Source organism: Tripterygium wilfordii, chromosome 2, assembly GCF_013401445.1.
Source record: "Tripterygium wilfordii isolate XIE 37 chromosome 2, ASM1340144v1, whole genome shotgun sequence".
In the NCBI taxonomy this organism is placed as follows: domain Eukaryota; kingdom Viridiplantae; phylum Streptophyta; class Magnoliopsida; order Celastrales; family Celastraceae; genus Tripterygium; species Tripterygium wilfordii.
Genome location: NC_052233.1, coordinates 2,116,748 through 2,135,219, shown reverse-complemented (window position 1 = coordinate 2,135,219; position 18,472 = coordinate 2,116,748). Strand labels below are relative to the sequence as shown.

General features: G+C 37.3%; 1 long non-coding RNA gene across 1 annotated transcript; it reads right to left on the bottom strand.

The window, feature by feature from the left end:
• Positions 1-3,043: 3,043 nt before the first annotated feature.
• Positions 3,044-4,856, bottom strand: LOC119981254. The gene is made up of 4 exons (XR_005464086.1): positions 4,689-4,856; positions 4,500-4,574; positions 4,235-4,295; positions 3,044-3,388 (listed from the first exon to the last, which is right to left on the bottom strand). It is a non-coding gene; the product is annotated as an uncharacterized LOC119981254 (long non-coding RNA).
• Positions 4,857-18,472: the final 13,616 nt, after the last annotated feature.

Genomic DNA, 18,472 nt, shown 5'->3' with positions numbered 1-18,472 from the left:
GGCTTGCCTCGACTATGGGATCTGTCACGCCCCTCTCTCCTAAGGTATACCGAAGTGTACCTATACCCCAGGAACGTGACCGGCAGGGGACACCCTGTCCCCCGAACCTGATCCCAACTCATACAATTAAACTCACTAAAATAAACTGTAATAATAATAATCATACTAACTCCCACAATGTATAATAACCAGTACTGAACCCAAAATACCATACATACCACCACCTAAATCACCTGAAATACCGGAGTATGAATACATCAGCGGAATAATAAAATATATCTACCCGATACCAAACCCAGTAATATATACAAAATACATTATCAAAAGTCCCCACACCCACTAAAGAGTCAGCCTGAGGCTACACACCAGCTCACGCATCCCGCTGCTGACCACCATCACCTACATCCAACTCACCTGAAAGGGGATAAAGAAGAGGGGTGAGCCACAAAGCTCAGTAGGGCGTAGAGAGGAAACGTCAATATCCATAAATAATAATAAATCCAGAAATATAATGCATAGTATGCAATACAGTAAATATACATCCATCAGTAAGCCAACCAAATAGCACAATAGCTGATAAAGCTAAACAACACTGGAACCACCCACACTGGTCTCCAGAATCCATACACCAATCCAATCAAGTGAAATGGTAGCCGATAAGGCTATCCAACACTGTAACCACCACACCAATCTCCAGTAATCCATCATCCACAAATCACCCCTGGACCCACCCTAATCCCCGTAGGGTGTCTCCCAGTCCAGGTCCACACCGAAACTGGATGAGGATCGGGTATCCCGATAGCATAGCCTACACCAGAAGGCGTCCCCTGTGATGCACCCCATCTCAGACGGTCCATCGGTATATATATATCCGGTCTGTATATGTACATATATCATCCATCAGAAATCCATATCTGATCATTTGGGCTCCTATATGGACCCATAATCCACATCCACATCCAACACCACATCCACATCCAACACCTCCAATCACCACTCACAGAAACATACCAACAGTGATAAATAACAGAGAATATAAATCAACATGTAAACAGGTCGTATTTCCACCCCCGGAAACCGACAAAACCATAACATCATCAGAGTCCGTAAAATCGGAACTCTAAAGTCACATGCAAGAGTAAGGAAACCCTTACCTGGAAATCAGAGTGCTAAAACCAAGCACGCGTCCCTGACAAACCCCTAACTCCAAAAGTTAACCCGCTCCGAATCTCAACCGTGACCACCGTCTACACCGAAAAACACGATATATGAAAATACTGTAAAAATACGGTCGGTCACGGTCAAAGTCAACGTCCAAATAGTAACCGGGTCAAATAGTACCAAACCGGGTCAAATAGTACCCAGCCGAGTCAACTCGCCGGTCAACCGAGTCAACTCGGGCTGACTCGGTCAACTCGCCGGAAACCCATTTAACCCCATCGTCGGCAATCCGACCACCCAAACCTGCCAAATCTTATATCAAATTAAAGAACTCGATGAGATGAACTCATAGGTACCTGAAACAAGCCAAACCGTCGCCGGAATCGGCCGGATCGACCAAAAGAAATCCGAGGAAATCGGAACTTCAAACTCTGATATCTCCCTAACCACAACTCCGATCAACGTGATTCTAGTTGGGTTAGACTCGTCTCGTCAATACGCTTCTTTTGATACCGGTGGTGTCGCTCACCGTCGCCGAACTCGAAAGATGAATAGTAAAGAGAAAATACACGGGAAGAAGAGAAAAAGAAATGTCGCGTGAAGAATTTGTTTTTATTTTTTTTTCTTAATTTTTTTTATAATATTTTTCACTTATAAAAACACCCACCTATCCAAAAACACCCCTAACTAAATTGTTACAATTAACTTCAAAAATTCGTAATAAACCCAATTTAAATCCGATTTAAGTAATTCTTACTCCAAAAATTTTCTTTTAAAATTCCCCATTTATTAAAAATATTTTTATAATTTTATCAAATACCGGTTCACCAACACAGAGGTTCCCTCCACCTCAACCACCACGATAAGATACTATGAATAGTGTAAAATTAGATCAGGATATTACAGGATCAAACTCATAGGATTCCCATGTTACCAAGTAGTTCTCCAATCAATGTTCAACCTTATCAATATGCTTATTTTCAAAAAGCGGAGATCGAGTGATTGGCTACTGATATGCTGAAGGCTAGTCTTATTCGGGTTTCAAACAGCCCGTTTTCTTCTCCAACCCTATTAGTGCACAAAAAAGATGGTACTTGGCGGTTATGCGTGGATTATTGAGCACTCAACAATATTACCATTAGGGATAAATATCCTATTCCAATCATCGATGAGCTACTAGACGAGTTACATAGAGCTTCAATGTTTTCCAAGTTGGATCTTCGGGCAGGTTATCACCAAATCAGAGTGGATGACGCGGACATATAGAAAACTGCTCTTCGGACTCATAATGGTCACTTCGAATTTTTGGTAATGCTGTTCGGGTTGACCAATGCCCCCGAAACCTTTCAACAATTAATGAATGTTGTTTTTCAACCTTTTCTTCGACATTTTGTGGTCGTTTTCTTGGACGATATAATGATTTATAGCACCAGCATGGAACAACATGTTCATCATCTGGAGTTGGTCTTTTCTAATCTCTAGAAACACCAATTATTTGGGTCATGTTATCTCAGTCGCGTGGCTCCAGATCTTGCTAAAATTCAAAGTATGTTGGAGTGGCCTCCTCCATCTTCAATAACAACCCTAAGGGGTTTTCTTGGTCCCACTGGACTATCGCAAATTTGTGAAAGATTATGGCAAGATTAGTACTGCTTTGACTACCTTGTTGAAGAAGGGTAGCTTTCAATGGACAAGTGAGGCAGGTAAGGCCTTCGATGCCTTAAAGGCAGCTATGAGCACCACTGTCACGCTCCGATCCACGGAGCGTGAAGAAAAGGATAAGGATAACAAAACGTGCACCTCACGTGCTACATCACAAGTCATTATAATCTCACTAGAAATTTAGACAGCATCTCCCCATAAATTGGGGAACCCAACCTGTAACAAACATACAAATAACAAAATAGCTTCTAGCACTTCCAAAAGTCAACCGACCCTCAGGGTCCACAGTCATACACATCTCATCATCATCATCAGTCACACAGTAGTCACAGAACACCACTCCCGACCAACCAAATACAATGCACATTCAAAACGTAAACATAACTCCAAATATAACCTACTCACACAACTGTGGCATGTAAACGACAAGTCATACATATACATCCATAGGTATATAACCGTACACATGTACCACATAAACACAAAAGAATAAACAAAGGTCCAGACCACCTCTGTCACGCGTCCTCCTGCTGATCCACAGCCTATACACTAGATCCTGTTTCACCTGTGGGGAGGGAAAGTAGATAGGGTGAGCAGAAGGCTCAGTAGGGACAAAATGATAGAATACAAAAAAGAATAGTAAGGCTAAAAAAGCAATAACGCGTAATCGATGCAACAATATGCAATGCAAAACTAATGCACATGATCAACCCAACCAAACCTCCATATCCGCCTCCAATGACACCAAAGCTAGTGGAGATTCCCACCCTACGGTAGTTAGCCGACGAGAATCCATCCGCACTACCTCTCTCTCTAGCAACCAATCAAAACCAAGAACCAAATATCAATCATCCATCACGTCAATCTCAAATCGCTAGAGAGAAGGTTGGCACGTATGTGGTCGCAACCACTCACCGCTGGCCCCACGGTGATATCTCAACCTACCACGCCTGACCTAGCGTCACATACTAGCTAGCATGCAGTGATAAATTCCGATGTGGGAATCCTATGGCCTAGGACCATCACAAGGCTCCTATCCATCATCCACGCGCGTGCCCAAATCATCCAACACCTAACGTGAACCCCAAGTCCATCCTCGGAACAAACCATGCATCTAATGTAATCCTACAATTCATGTCATTCATGCAACAAATATAAATATAACATCCATTCATCATGATGCATGAAGATTACATAATGCCCGATTTATGACCGAGCATTTCATGGGTTATAATGCATAACAAGAATAAACTTTTAAGTAAAAAATGATATGAATACGAATTGGGCTACGATCTTTCTTTGGAACAAGCAAAGAATGGCCCAAAGGAGCTTACCGAGTCAATCGAAATAATATTCAAGACTCGTCTTTTCTGAAATTGAAATTAACGAAGAGAAGGGGAGAAATCCCTACCTCGAAGTGGACTCGAAATTCTCACCAACAAGCAACGTACACTCCACGCCAATTCACAAACCTATTTAATGAAATCAATTCCACTTAGTTCCCATATTCATCAATCCATTCAAATCCCACATTCGATACTCCACAATATTCTCATTTCCACTAAATTCAAATTCTACCTTAATTCTCTAAGGTTAAACAATTAAAATCATATCACAATATTATTTTTCATCCCAACCCAAACTTAATTAAAGCAATTTGAGTCAATAATCCTTACCTTGAACCTTGTTAGTTCCACCAACTCAAGAATTCCAAGCCTCCTCTTGAATTGGTTCAAGAACCACACATGAATCTAGTAATATAAGAAGATTAGAACTAAATTTGGAGTTACTAAACAAAGAAACTCTCATTGAGCCAAAAACCCCAAAACCCATCTAGCTCTCAAACTCTAAAACCAAAACTTTACCTCAATCCAACTCTTTTCTTGTAGAAAGTTGAAGTATGTGTGTGACTCTACCCAAAGGGAACCCTTGCCGGCCGGAGCTTCGTCGGAAAATGGGTGGTTTGAAGTGAGAGGGCAAAGCAAGCAAAGAAACTATTTTTTTTAATGTTTCTGGTGAAGGTCTGCGCAGACCTTCACCATTCATATGTTTTTTTTTATGTTTAATTTTATTTTATTTTATTCACTTTTGTTTGTTTGTTTGTTTTTGTTTTTGTTTTTTTTTAAAAATCATTTACTTTTGTTCTTTGACTAATTTGTCCCCAACTATATTTCCAATATTCTTTAAACCCTCCCAATAATTCTTTTTACCCTACAATTTTATTCTTTTTATAACTAAATCTAATTTATTCATTTTATTTTATTTTTCTATATTTTTCTTTTCTTTCATTAGGATGGGGTATTACAACCACCCCTGTTTTGATTTTACCTGATTTTACTAAGCCGTTTGTACTGGAAACGAATGCTAGTAGTGGGTTGGGAATTGGTGCGGTGTTGACTCAAGGGGGTTGGCCTATTGCATTTGCTGGTAAACATTTAGCTCCCAAGCACTTGGGTTTGTCCACATATGAGAAAGAGCTTTTAGCGGTGGTTTTCGCTGTCAACAAGTGGCGGCCTTATTTAATTGGTCATAAATTTGTCATCAAAACGGATCATGAAAGTATTAAGCGCCTTTTGGGGTCTCGGGCTCATACACCATTGCAACATAAATGGATTACCAAGATTCTTGGATATGATTTCGAGATTGTGTATCGCAAGGGAGTGGAAAATACTGTGGCAGTCCTACTATCTCGTCAGGAGGTGTTGGGAGGAAGTGTGTGCTTTGTCGCGAGTTGAGTCCACCTGGTTAGAGGAGTTAAAAAAGGATTTGGCAACCGACTCCTGGGTTCGAGAAATGAAAGGGAAACTGTCACATTCTTCGTTTCTGGAAAAAAATTATTCTGTGGAAGGGGAGTGTTTGAGGTACAACAACAGACTTGTTATTAGTCCCACTACTCCATGGTGGCAGAAAATACTATATGAGTTGCATGATAGCCCTATAACGGGACACGAAGGTTACAAAAAGACCATTTAGAGAGTCTTTCATACTTTCTATTGGCCAAGGGTACGGGCGTTTATTAAACAATATATTGTTGAGTGTGATATTTACCAAAGACAGAAATATGAGAATATACGGTCCCCTGGGTTATTGCAGCCCTTGCCCATACCTGAAGAGATATGGTCCGAACTCACCATGGATTTTATTGAAGCTTTGCCTATCGAATGGGTACACAATTATAATGGTTGTGGTGGATCGACTTTCAAAATGAGCCCATTTTGATGCCTTAAGACATCCTTTCACCATAGTGTCAGTAGCACAAGTCTTCACTGACCATGTTATTAAATTGCATGGTGTGCCTAAGTCGATTTTTAGTGATCGCGATAAAGTATTTGTGAGTAAATTCTGGTCTAAACTATTTAAATATCAGGGTACTCAGTTGAAATTGTCTTCAGGCTATCACCCGCAGATCGATGGCAAGACTGAATTTGTGAACCGTTGCCTCGAGACTTATCTTCGATGTTTTTCAAGACAATACCCTAAGAAGTGGACACGTTGGTTGGCTTGGGCAGAGTATTGGTTCAACACTTCCTATCATTTGGGTATCAAGATGACTTTGTATGAGGCCATTTATGGTAGAAAACCTCCTACTGTATTAACGTATGAATATGGTACCGTAAGAGTGGAAGTAGTGGCAGGGGAGTTGATGAGCAGAGATAAGTTGTTACGACAGTTGAAAACAAATTTGGTGGAGGCGTAAAATCGCATGAAGCAAGTTACAGATTCACATCGCACTGAAAGGAGCTTTAACGTGGGAGACTGCGTATTTTTAAAATTACAACCTTATCGACAACATATTATCCAAAGGCGGGGTAACATGGAGTTGGCACCTAACTACTATGGTCCGTATAAAGTTCTCAAACGGATTGGTATGGTGGCATACAAGCTCAAACTTCCTGAAGGTGCTCGAGTACACCCTGTATTTCATGTTTCCTGTCTTAAAAAAGTGGTTGGCAGGAAGGTGGTTCGAATGCAGGAACTCCCCAAATTTGATGAAGAAGGTGACTTGCAATTGGAGCCACTGCGTTTTCTAGAACAGATGAGCATTAAACAAAAAGGAGTAGAACAATTGCAAGTACTGGTGCAGTGGGCAAGCTTAGCAGTAGACGAGTCTACCTGGGAAGAAGCTTCATGTATGTGGGAAAGGTTTCCTCACACACAATCTTGGGGACAAGATTATTCTTCTAGGGGGAACCAACCGATCCAGACGGACCGGCCGGTCTGATTACCGGTTTTTGGTTTCATTTGCATAGCCCTAGGAATGTTAGGAAGCTTCTCGGGTCCAATTGGCTTGTGGGCTTGGGTCGTGGCTTATGTGGGTCGTGTTTTGTTTTGTTTATTAGTTTGGCCTGTTAAGGCTTGTTATGAAAGAGGGTTATATGAACCTCTTTTCCCTTTATTTTTGGTATCAATGAAAAAGAATCTTGTGTCTATCTGCTTAGGGTTTCCCTTAGCTTGCAATATCTGTGTTGAGTCTTGTTGATTCAATACGAACAGTGTTTTCCTATCATAAGTCTCCAAGAAATCTTGTAAGAATAAGAGAGAAGGCGATCCTTCATGGCCTGGGGACACTCCAACGCTCAAGTCAATACTCCTAAAAGGGAATCGAAGTAAAAGTGAAAGTGAATTAGAGAACAATGAATCGTACCTTGACTTAATCCTCAGCCTCCTTTATATGGACAGGGATGAAGAGATAAATGGATTTGATTTTATCGTCACGGTAGGATCAAATCTCCCTGACCATGATCTCCTGAGTTTGAATGTCTTTGGATGTACGTTAGCTTGAGATTTGTTAGGATATTCCTTGGAGAGGTTGAGACTTATCCTCTCTCTCACCTCTTCATTCCAAGCACGAAGCTTCCTGAAGACAGTAGTATGATTCTATTCCCTATGCCACTCGTGACATGTCATGTTGACCTAGCATGTGTCATTTTATTTATCCACAATAACATATTACAATTTTGACTATGTAACACACGTATGATACTGAATAATAAGGTTTTTAGATATGATTCCCACAACATTTATCATTAAGTTATAGTAAAATATTACAATTTGAATCATGTAACACAATAGTGAATGCCCTCAATTAGCACGGTTAGTATAGTTTTTAGTATTCACTTTAACCGCCTAGAGGTGATACATTATAGCTGGTTGTTTGTTGTCAGAGGCACTTATTTCGCAACCTTTGAAAGTTCAATGCAAGTGACAAATGAAGAGCCCCAAATATTCCTTCAAATGTCCAAGAATAATAGCTATCAACTTGCATATTGTACATACCTTGATCTAAATATGCAGCACAACACCACTTCTTAAAAGTCAAACAACACTTCTTAGAAGCCTAACTATTCAAAGCTTGTTAAGGATTGTTGACTTCTTAACTGCATCAAAGTTATCTTTAATGAAAATGAGAGCACCAGAAATATTTCCTACATAAACAAATAGTGTTTTGGCAAAAACTAATTAGCCAAGAAAATGAAAACACAACTTAACTATCATAGAATTGATTTTATAAAATAAGTGTTAGGGACCAGTATAATGTTTTACATGAAAATGAATATGTTTGCATTTCAGTTATGGAGGAATCTCCCTTCTTTGATTCTTCAATCTCCACGATTTGAAGGCAAAGGAGTTTTGGTGCCAACAATGATGCAAAGAAATTAACTACAGAAAGCTTTAGTCTAACTACCACCAAGATTGCCTCCTACCAACAATGATGCGAAGAAATTAACTACACAGCATACATGTGCCAATAAATGGGAAGGTAGACATTCTCTTCTAAAATGCATTTGAGTCTCATTTTATTAAAACAAAATACATTGAATTGTTGAAATAAGCGACATAAGCGAGAAGCAAAACTCCCAACATGCCATGTTGATTTCAAACCAAAAATACCAAGGGCAACTACCAAGATGTCAACACTCAACACCTTTCTCTAGGTTGCATCGATTGTGTTGCGTGCAGTAAAAATGCCAAATAAGTAACTTTACCTGAGAAGAGTCCTTGTACAAGAATCATCGCATCGATCATGTGAGGATCGATCAGGAACTTGATTGTGTGTTTGTACGGCGACGACTGAAAGTAGGAACATTGATTATTTTCTGGCGAAGAACCCTCTTGAGGCAATCATTGAGTTGTCGGATCGTGTTTGAGCATATATACATATAATCGAATTTCGATGCTTGACCTTCCCAATCGTCTACATGCCTCCCACTAAATGTACACAACATTTGGACTCCCGAGATTCCCAATCTCCCACAACGAAGAGTGTTGCTATTTGATGGGACATGGATTGTAAAAAGTGTATTTTTAATAGGCAATCAAAAATGTTCATGCTCCAACAATACCAATTAATTGGCATCATTTTGCTGTGGCAAAAGATGTGAGCATGGAACTTCAAATGCCCATATGTTTGCTCATAGCTGGGCCCCACAACACACACATACACATTTTACACTAAAATCAATATTGGATCCCACCTCTATTATACAAAAATCAAGCCATCAAATTTACACCATTGTATTAATATATTTTGTTAACCCAATCACATCAACAAAACACATTCTCCAATGCATTTTGTTGGTCTCAGCAAAAAATACCATTGCAATTGCTCTCATATTAAAGATTAAGAGAACTATCAATTAAGTATGAGATTAAATTGATGATGTGGCAGGTTCAGAGGAAAGGAAAATTTTCTATAATCTTCCATATTTAGATTTAATAAGATTCTCCAATGCATTTCCAATATTACAAGTAATTCAATAAAAATTAAATAATTAATAAAACTAACCAAAACATAATGAACAAACAAAATATTATGGGTTAATACAATATTTCATCATTGAAATATAGGTCGTGTTCTAATTTGTACACTGACAGATAAAATGTGCCAATTTGATAACCTGAAGATCAAAATTGTGTCAAACTAATAACTCGAGTAGAAATTTACTAAAGTTCAAAATGAACTAGAGAGGAATTGTGTTCTAGGGTTTGGGAAATAGATTTGTGTTTGAATGAATTTGAGGGGATTTGGAAATTTTTGGGTAGATTAGTTGTGAGTTATTCCATGTCACTCCCGTTTGCCATATATACAACGTCGTTTCCCATGTCATGAAAATGGGACCACTATTTACCTGTTACTCTATCACATAGGCAGGTTGATTGCCCAAAACAATAAAATTTTACCCGAGTTATCGATTTGGCACAATTTTGAACTTCAAGTTACCAAATTGGCATGCTTTGATTGTTAGTCTGCAAATTGGAGCACGGTGTATCTTTTGATGATTAAATATTGTATTAACCAAAAATGTTATACAATCAAATATTTTGATTTACTTTCTTCAAATTTTGTTTTTCTTTAATTCCCATCTATTTACTTTTGTCACACAATCTCAATAACAATAAAAAATTATTAGCATTATACTCATATACAATGACACAATTATACTACTACTTGTTTATAAACAACATTATAATATTACTGTTTGAAACAGTAATATTATACAATCAAATATTTGACTTACTTTCTTTTTTGCCCTTTTCTCGATGGTGGAGGTGATTTCAGTAGTCGTCAACTAGATGAGATGTAGTATTCGTTAAATGTGTTGGCACTATGAGGAGGATTGGCTGATCATGAAAAAAGAAGTAAAAGAACTTGGAAGTTTTCGTGGGGAAGCAGTTATAACTAGGTTAAAAATATAATTAGCTTATTATGAGAATTATAGGGGATTTGGGGGCCCTCAAATTCGTCCAAATTTGAGACTCTCAAATTTCCCTCATCTCCACCGTCCATCTAATGCAAAGATAGCAAATAAGCCACGTGGCCTGTCTAAATTTAAGGTTATTTTACTTTTACAGTTTCAAATTTCAAACTCTACTTCTCTCTCTTCCGTCATATCCGAACCCTGCTTCTCTCTTCCAACATACTTTCCGCTCAAGGATTCTCCATATCTTATCACGACAGAGGTGAGATGCCATCTCAACCATTATCTTCCCCGAGAGAGGCGATATTAAAGGCTCTCCATCTTGATCATCATCTTCTCCGACAGAGTGAGGCAGGGGCTATCCATCTCGACCATCATCCTTTCCGACGGAGGTGATGCAAGGGGCTTTACATCTCGACCACCAACTTTTATAACAGAGGTGAGGTAAAGGGCTTTCCACCTCGACCACCATCTTTTAGGGGGGAGGTTAGGGACTATCCATATCGAGTACCATATTTTCCTTTAAAGGCGATGCAATTGTGGTCTTTTAGCTCTTATGATGGGTTAATCCTTTTGTTTGATTGTATCTGCTGGGTGATACCCCATCCAAAGATCAGAAATTCTTTGTATTGGACGAATTTAGCTGTATGTACCAATTGTGGTTTTAATCTCTAATTAAAAATTATTGAGTCACTTTCCTTTTGTTTGATCGCAACTGTTGGGTGATTTCTATTTCCAGATGACAAATTTCTTTTGTTTGATTGCAACTGTTGGGTTTCTATTTCCGCTGCTGCCATTACTTTTGCTATTCTTGTATACTATGTTCTTTAGTGAACATTATGCTTGTAGCTTGTATTTGTTTTCAGTATGAAATCAAATAGGCTTACCAAACTCACCGATGTTATCAATGAATTTTAATTCACATTATATACATAAATGCCCACAAGGCAATACAATATGAGCAAAGCATAACATCCTTTTACAAAACAGAATCCCAGCTATCAAAGATGGAAAATTCATATCCATTCATTCCATTTACAGCAGCAAAATAAACCAAAATCTTTAGCTCATATTAATCTCCACTTCAGCTACTGCAAATCCATGAAGTCATATGGTGTTTGGGAGGATTGAATGGCATCATTAAATATTTGTCCCTATAAAAGTTGAATCCATGAAGTCATTTGCTCCATGAAGCTCACACACATAATATAAACTCATTGATAAAAAATTTTATTTATGTATATAAACTCACTGATAACAATTCCAAGAAACTGGTTCCAGGCCTGCACCAAAGGAGATTCACATGTTGAAATTGGCATTCACAGTTGTCATTGCATATCCATGTTATTGGTTAGAGTTTGAGAGCAAGACGTATCGTCCTGCATAAACATTTTTCAAGGTTAGTGTCAATTTATGAATAACAATAATAAAGTCTAATATGGAGGATATATGAACAATGAAACATATACCTTGGATATATTTTTTGAGGTTATTTTTCCCTTTCCTTTTAGTTGCCTCTTCAGAAAAGATGAAGGTCGTTTTCCACCCTTACGACCAACTACTCGCTTCTTAATCCCTTTAATGTTCCCCATTACAGGTTGAGATGGTTGCTCATTCTAATATGACTCACGTATAGTATCTTGTTTCATTGTCAACTAGTTATCAACTCAAATTTCGTTAAAAGTTTTGCGTGGAAAAAATCCCTCTTATCTTCATGAATTTTGGGAGAAGTGAGGTCACGTGGCTTATTTGCTATCTTTGGATTAGATGGACGGTGGAGATAAGGGCAATTTGACAGTCTCAAATTTGGACGAATTTGAGAGCCCCCAAATCCAATTATAAGAGGACACAAGTTTTTTTGATGGACCTAGATATCCAAAACTCACAGAAGTTGTACTAGTTTGAAATTTTACCTTTAAGACATTGCTTGGACTGAAAAGTCAAGAGTAAGAAGAGTTAAGGGAGGGCGAGTGGGAGGAGGAGTACATTTACTCACCCTTACTTGAATAGAATGTAGAGTTAAAAGAGAGTTAAGCAAATATAAGAGATGTGAGTTACAAAAATACAATCGTTAAAGTTGAAATGAGTGATAAACTTCTATAGATGATTCAGGAAATGATAGATAAAATTTTCTCTTACCTTACAAACCCCCAAATTGAAGGGTTACAAAATGTTGAGTTTGAGAGTTAAGTAAGGGGAGCTCCACCCTCCTTCACCCCGCTTCTCTCTTTCCTCTACAATCAAAACAAGGTGAAATTACTCCTACTCACTTAACTCTCAAAAAAATTAATTCAAGCGAGCACTAAATAAAAAGCTATAAGAAAAAACAGAACTAAAGTGAAATTCTAGCCAAAAAGATCAATTGAACTTCTTGTCCATGAGCGGTGAGCCAAAGCCCAAAGAGAAAGGCGGCCCATACTTGGGAGGCAAGGCTGTTAAATGGGAAAATTTAATCACACCCTGAAATTTATCATTCATACCCCGACTTTGATTGACTGTGTTTACCTTGTCTTTTTTTAAAGTGGAGCTCTTAACACCCCACACACAACATATTTCGAAGAAGAAAACCGAGTGAGATTCCTCCTCCAGGACGAGAGGTCTAGGACGCCGCTAAGCATGGAAGGGATTCTTTTTCACATTTAGGACGGTGTCGTTCCCAAAGATGATGGATCGATTGAGGTTGTAGAGAAATCGGAGGTGAACGACGGGTTTTACGAAAAGAGGATGTCCGGCATCGAAGTGACGGACAATTGATTGAGAACACTGAACAGATGAATCGGTTGGAGACACTTTCTGCGCTGGACAAGTAATATAGAAAAGATGGTTGCTCGATCCAAATGAACCAACTCACAAGTGGTGTTGCCCAGTTCGGACCAATCTCAAGATAGCAGTTCAAGGAGCAATGTTGGAATAGCCTTGGCTACAAAACAATACACTGCTTCAGTGGTGTAACTTTGCTTAGATAGTTGTATAGTGAGTCCCCTTCAATGAAGTCTAAAGCTTGGCTCTGTCGAAGCAAGTTGACCGATGTGCGCAAGGTGTTTGACAAAATGTCGAAGCTAAATATTGTTAGTTGGACCGCGATTATTAATGTGTATTTGTCTTACTAGTGCATTTTGTGCATTTGATCAAATGCCAGAAAAAGATGTGGTGTATTGGACAGCTATGGTTACATTTACTTCAATTATAGGAGGGTATGCTCGTGAGGATCTTGGCGAGGAAGCGATTAACCTCTTTCAAGTGATGAACAGATAGAGGCAGAAGAGCAAGTTTTGGGGTTGTTCTTTCTTACTCAATCAATTTGGTTCCAGTACCCAAAAAAGTTAAGAGTCTTTAGAATTGAAAGAACATATTCATCTTCTCTTGTAAGAAGCCAATTCCCCTGTTTTTTTTCTCTGTTTTATGCATTGGGATGCAGTTCTAAAAAGTTACAATTTTAGTGTACTTTGGGTGTGGTTATAAAAATTTTTGCGTACGGTTAACAAGGGTGTCTTCATAAAAAAATGGGGTGTGACTGACACTCCCATGTTAAATTGTTAATCCACACCTCCCATACAGCCATCATGAAGAAGTTGACATCATCACTAGGCAAAGTCGTCTTCAAACTCATTAAACAGTCGATAAAGCTCCCATTCAAAGACTGATGTAAATCTTTCCATAATCTACAAGCTTTCCAAGCTGGCTTCACAACAGTACACTGAAATAGCACACCCTCCACCGAAAAACCTTTACTTTTGGAGGCAATTGCCTAGACCACACCCATTGCCACACATCCTATCCTGCATCCATCGCGAAGGTCGAGGTAGACCTAGAAAAATATCTGCTTCAAACTGGACAAAGTTAGCTCTAACTAGAGCCTCATCCCACGTCCCATCTTGCTTAAGTAATACAACCACAACACTATCCACAGGAAGACTCTTAGGTGACACAATAGTAAAAGATCGGGGGGTTGGAAACCATTTATCATTATAAAGCTTGATCTCCTCTCCATTACCCACCACCCACCGAGTACTTTGACCTAGTAACTCTCAACCCCACATAAGACTATGCCATGTAAATGAGGGTTGACTACCCAAATCGGCTTGCCAGACATTCCCATGTGGGTAGTATTGTCCTCTTAAAATCCTTGACACCAAAGAGTTCGGTCTTTCAAGAAGTTTCCAAACCTGCTTTCCCAACAATGCTTTATTGAAACTGGATGTATCTCTAAACCCCATTCCTCCTTTCGCCTTAGGTTGACAGAGTTTCTCCCACCTCATCCAATGTAGCTTCCTTTTTTCTTCCGTACCACCCCACCAATATCGCGCGCACGCCCGTTGAATATCATTACAAATACCTGATGGCAACCGAAAGCAGGATAAAACATATGTAGGGTAGCCTGAATCACAGACTTAATCAAAGTCTCTCTCCCCCCATTGAGAACCTACTCTCCTTCCAACCATTAATCTTCTTCATTACACGATATCTCATATACCCGAACTGAACCCTTTTATTCTGCAAAGATACTATCGGTAAATCCAGATATAAATCATGCCGGTTTACGACGGTGATACCAAAAATGGTCTTCACCAAAGTAGCATTCTGTGAAGAAGTATTTGGGCTGAAGGAAAGAGCACTCTTTGAATAATTAATTACCTGGCCTGAAGCCTTCTCATACAAAGCTAAACAAGACTTCACCTTGGAACAGTCAACTACTGTCGCTCGACATAAAATCAGGCTGTCATCAGGAAAAAATAAGTAGGAGACTGAAGGGCTGGCTTGGGCCACTTTGATTCCTTTAAAGAATCCAGAAGACCTTGCTCGAGTAAGAATCGAAGATAAGCCTTCCGCACAAAGCACAAATAGATATGGATAAAGAGGATCCCCTTGCCTAATATCCCTGTAAGGGATTACTGAACCAACAACTTCACTGTTAATTAGGAAGGAATATGAAACTGAATGCACGCACCTCAAAATCAAGCAACACTATTTATCAGAAAATCCAAACTGTAACATCACTGCCTCAAGAAAATCCCATTCGACCCGATCAGACGCCTTACTCATGGCAAGTTTCAAGGCTGCATAACCTGTTCTGCCCCCTTTATGATTTTGAAGCTAGTGCATACATTCAAAACCAAATTAACAGATTATCAGTTATCAGTCTGCCCGGACGCACTCTGGTAATCATCAATCACCTCATCAAGCATTGATCTAAATCTGTCTGTGATCGTACTGCAAACAATTTTATAGACCACATTACAAAGGGAAATTGGTTTGAATTCATTAACCCTCTCAACTCTTTAACCTTAGGAATCAAAGTGCGCTTCCAGGCCTTAACATCCCCATTAGCATTTAGGATATCCAACACTGCTTCCGTCACCGACCCCCCTAAAATATCCCAATATGTTTGATAAAAAATTATTGGCATTCCATCAATACCCGGAGCTTAATTGGATGGATATCCCACAAAGCCTCCCTAACCTCATCTGCCGTGAAGGCTTTTTCCAAAGTAGAATTCATCTCAGCACTAACTTTAGGAACTACTTGTTGTAATACATCATCCAACTCCGTTCTAGTCGGATGGGAAGATTCAAAAATATTAGTGAAATAACCCTCCACTACCTGAAAAAACCCATCCTTATCAGTACACCATTATCCTCCAATCCTATAATCGTATTCCGCCTTTTCCTCTCAGAGGCCTTAGCAGGAAAATATTTCGTATTTCTATTTCTTTAATCTGTTTCTTTTCAATATAGAATTTTCCTCTCCCCCAGCTTCTTAGTGCCTCGGCACACCTACTAAATCCAACCCGAACACCTTCCGGCCTCCTATCCACCTCATCTAGACCCCAAACTTCCTTCCTATTTCCTTACTTTCCTCCTCCAACGCCCACGTTTCCTCAAAATGAAACCTGCTTTTCTTCCACTTAACCTTCATACTATCTCAAGTAACATCCTGAAAAAGAATCTGGATAGGCCTATGATTATCTTACTTATGATTATCATACTTAATCATATTTTAATCTTTAATTATAATAGTTGTTTTTTAAAATCTTGCATAACAACTTTTATGATTCATTATAACAAATTTTATGACCTTTTTCAAAATTAAAATATTAGTTAGTAAAGTGTTTTAAATATTTATATTAAAAGGTTCAAATCATATCCAAATTCCAAATAACGCACAATTTTTTTTAATTATAATTATAATTAAAAATCAAAATATTTTACTATTTAAATTATAATATCAATATCATTTATCCCTATTTGAATATAATTTTATTTAATATGAAATTTTTAAAAATCATACATCATATAAAGGTAAAAGACACTTCACATTTTTTTACAAAATGCTCAAAACAAAATTCAGACCATATTTACGAAATGTTATTTTTCGTTGAATCCTGGACCGTTTAGTAAGAAAGAGCATGTTTTAATCACTATTTTTTATGGCAATGCAGTAAATATCAATCATCAATTTATATACATAAAATGGAAGCCTCAGGGATGCTTCCCCTTGAATTGTGGAGAATAACAAAGAGAGGGGTAAAAAGTTTCCCCTTAATTATAGGAAAATCATCAATACTAATAATAAAAACCCACCAAAAATTAAATAAACATAAGATTAAAGACGTTAAAAAATGAAATAAATATAATATTAAAGATGTTAATTATGGGAAAATCAATGTTATTTCAATGAAAACTAATTAAATGTACACAAATACTATTAGGAACAACAAAAAGTGATAAAAGTTGTAAAACAATGAAAAGTAATAGCTAAGTATCAATTAAATGTGCATAAATACTACTATGCATAGAATGTTGTTCATACATATGTTTTTGATGATCTTTGCCACTTTGGAGAAAAAACAACGTTTGAACATATTTTTTTCTTATACATTAAATTTCTAGCTCCCTCTTAAAAAATTATTTCTTAGCATATTAAGAAAAATGTATTGTAGTTATTTGTTCATCTCACAATTATCTCCATTCAACAATTCAAGCTTTGTTGTTCATCATGGTAACAAAGTATCAAAAAATTATCAAAAATATTTATTTTCTAAACTAATTATATGCCTCGCAAAGCACGGGCATGCAACTAGTCATTACAATTGTTAAGGCTTTCTACCATGGGAACCTGGATATTATAACTAAATTTCATAATTTTTAGAATTTCAAAGTAGAACTTCTTAGTATCTTATAAATCAATGAAAAAAAAAAATTTGAATACTTACCCCAAACAATGAAATCCATTTCTCGTGTTACTATGCGTTTATACACTCAACAGTCTACCCTATTAGTGCTAATTAAATGCTTAAATAAAATTCAAATTAAATGATTATGTGCCATAATTCGTAGAAAAATTAATTTTAGATTTTATCACATTGCATAGTTATCAAAGAAATTTGATTACACGCATTAAAATTAATTCTAATTAAAAAGTAGTTATGAGTTGTTTGGATATGATTTGATTGATATCTTCAATATCAATATTTAAACACTTCACTAGGTAATATTTAAATTTTATTAACTAATTCTTAAATTTAATTTGAATTTCTTATTTAAAATTATAACCCGCAAACTTTATTTTTAATAAAGTCAATAAAATTTATAAAAGATTAAATTTTTTATTATGGTAGACGTGTCAACAAATTTATCTAAATTTAAAAATTTTAAAGCATGATTTTTACAGTGATGAAGATAATCATAAAGGATATTATGCATGCGAAGAATTTCAAAAAACAATTATTAGGATTATAATTATTATATTGTGAAATTTGTAAAAAATATATATTAGCTAAAAATTATATTAAAATATTGATAATTTGATAAGGATAAAAACTAAAAATGATTAAGGATCAAAATTTCAAATACAATTAATATCACATGACTAAGACGTTAATCAGTAATAACATTGTTTTAACTTTTAAATTATGAAATAGTGTGTAGATAGTTATATTTACATAACTA